At 51.9% G+C, this 3,033-nt stretch overlaps 1 pseudogene; it reads right to left on the bottom strand.

The window, feature by feature from the left end:
* Nucleotides 1-356: 356 nt before the first annotated feature.
* On the bottom strand, nt 357-1,270 carry LOC119350833 (annotated as a pseudogene).
* Between the last annotated feature and the right edge of the window lie 1,763 nt (nt 1,271-3,033).

Below are 3,033 nucleotides of genomic sequence, written 5' to 3'. Positions count from 1 at the left end.
ACATGCGCTATCCCACCTGGCACCGCCGAGCTTCCGCTCAGGCAGCGCGCCATGGGCGCGCCCCAACCACTAGTGCCCCTAGAATGACGGGTAGCCCATCTGGATTTATAAGAAGAAATTTATGCGCAGGTGTTCTTATGTTCGCTCCTATAGGATTCTATACATCTCATTTAAATTTGGGTGGTCTCGCTTGTGAAGATTCCTGATGTACTTATCCGTTTCATCGAAATGACAATGCCCGTGGTATGAGTTGCTCTGCTTTCTCTGCAGTGGTCGGGGAGGGCGGAAAGCAAGGGAAGAGAGGGAGCTGCCTTCCACATCAGCTACTAGATGATGGGCGCAACCGCATTCAGGCATTACATGTGCTTGAGGACAAACATGTCGAAGGCGATGCCGAGGAAGGTGGCGATGACGATCCCCAAGATGCCGGCCAGGATGCCCGGAACCACCAGGGAGGCCCAGCCCGACCCTTGGTGGTGGACATCCCGCAGGCGGTGGTCGGTCCGCCGACGTTGGCGTTGGATGCGATGAGCAGCAGCTTCTTCTCCATCCCAAGTAGCCTCCCGGTGCACATGATCACCAGCAGGTGCACGACGATCTGCACGAACGCGAACACGAAGATGCCCGGGGTCGTGTGGATGACGTTGCGGATGCTCCCATTGGCCCCCACCACGGCAAAGAACACCTACATGGGGACCACGGCCATGGCCTCGCCGACGGGGGCGAGCCTGCCGATATGTGACGGGAACAGCGTCGCCAGTGCCACCACGATTGCCATGATGCAGGGGAGGTTGCCGCCCTGTATGCTCAGCAGAGCTGTCGCGTGTTTTCCCGCCTTGCATATCGCGAACGACACGGCCATCGCCGTCGCACTCTCCAGGACCGGCAGCCCGTCGCCAACGATGGCACCGGCAGCCGGAGCGGGCTCGCCGTTGGCGTTATCTCCTTTGGAGTGCAGAACCTCTTCGGCCGGGATCTTGGCGGCTAGCGCGAAGAACATGGTGAAGTAGAACACGCAGATCACGTTGTCGGCGGCCAGCCCTGCCGCCAGCGCTGATGGGCTCACCTGCAGGGCCTCTGCGACGGTGACGTAGTTGACGGCTCCTCCGATGTGATGTGCCGGCTCATGAGGGCCGCCGCGATCTTCCGGTTGTCTTGTCCGAGGGATCGCATCTACGAATGCCACCATTGTGGCCACCATGGTGGCCACCGAGCGGCTCTGATGGTCAACGTCGTCCCCCGTCAAAAATGTAGAAAAGTATATTTTCATCTCTCAACTCTTAACGAAGTCTAAATTTAGTCCCTCAACTTCAAAACCGGACAAATTGCACCCTCAATTCTTGAAACCGGCAAGTTCAGTCCCTTGTCTAGACAGACCTGCTATCACTGCTGACTCGGCATGGTTTTGGCCAGTCTTGGAATTATTTCTCTCTCCTGTCTTCTTCCTTCTCACATTGGCTTATTGAGCCATTTCATCAAACAGCTTGCATGCACTGTGTGTGCCGTCCATGGCTGAACCCACGCAAGTCCCTCTAGCCAGCCATAATGCCCCTCCTCTACTTCGCGGGCCACCGCGAGCTTGCTACACCTCACTGGACAACGCAGTCCCATTCTACCTCACCAGACAACGCATCCCACGACCAGTGGCGGAGCCAGGAATTAAAGATTAGGGGGGCCAAATGACACAAACTTTGCATTGCAGGGGCCAAACTACACTAATGCATGTATTATTCTCTAAATTCTGCACTGTTCATTGTTATATTAATACCAAATTAGTGATGTTAGGGGGGCAGGGCCCCTGCTGGTCCCCCTGTCTCCGCCACTGCCCATGACCGCCCTTGCTTCATCACAAGGATGCAGGAAAGCAGTTGGTGTCGCCATGGTGGCCGCGGAGGTTGAAAGCAAGCTGATGACCCACAAGTATAGGGGATCTATCATAGTCCTTTTGATAAGTAAGAGTGTCGAACCCAATGAGGAGCAGAAGGAAATGATAAGCGGTTTTCACCAAGGTATTCTCTGCAAGTACTGAAATAAGTGGTAACAGATAGTTTTGTGATAAGATAAATTGTAACAAGCAACAAGTAACAAAAGTAAATAAAATGCAGCAAGGTGGCCCAATCCTTTTTGTAGCAAAGGACAAGCCGGAACAAACTCTTATATAAGTAAAAGCGCTCCTGAGGACACATGGGAATATCGTCAAGCTAGTTTTCATTGCGTTCATATGATTCGCGTTCAATACTTTGATAATTTGATATGTAGGTGGACCGGTGCTTGGGTGATGTTCTTACTTGAACAAGCATCCCACTTATGATTAACCTCTATTGTAAGCATCCGCAACTACAACAAAAGTATTAAGGTAAACCTAACCATAGCATGAAACATGTGGATCCAAATCAGCCCCTTATGAAGCAACGCATAAACTAGGGTTTAAGCTTCTGTCACTCTAGCAACCGATCCTCTACTTATTACTTCCCAATGCCTTCCTCTAGGCCCAAATAATGGTGAAGTGTTATGTAGACTACAAAAAAAAGACACATCCGTGACATTTTTGGCCGAACGAATTTTTTTTCTGTCATACATATGACACTTCTATGACGATAATTGTGACAAAACCCGGCATGATCATAGATGTGGTGGGCTCCTACTTCTATGACAAAAAATCATGACAGAAAATGGGCTTTTCGTCCTAGGCGGGCCGGAGACGCAGCTGCATGACATTCTTTGGGCCATCCATGACGGAAAAAACTATGGTAGAAGCTAGGGGGAGGAAAATTTCGGGGAGTTCCCGGTTACGGTGGGAGGTCGGGGTCGAGCGATCCGCGTTTCTCTCATACGCATACGCGCGTGTGTGCGAGGCGTTAGCTCTAACTAAACCCGAGCGAGGCATTGGGCTCTAACTGAACCCGAGCGATTGCACTGCAGGCTACGCGTTACTGAACCCGAGCGATCGATCGATGGTTGTTAACTGAACCCGATCGAGCGATTCCTTGGCTACTGCTGCTAACTAAAGCCGATCGATGGGATGAACAGTGA

This window comes from Triticum dicoccoides, chromosome 1A, assembly GCF_002162155.2.
Source record: "Triticum dicoccoides isolate Atlit2015 ecotype Zavitan chromosome 1A, WEW_v2.0, whole genome shotgun sequence".
Lineage (NCBI taxonomy): Eukaryota > Viridiplantae > Streptophyta > Magnoliopsida > Poales > Poaceae > Triticum > Triticum dicoccoides.
This window is presented reverse-complemented; position numbering and strand designations above follow the sequence as displayed.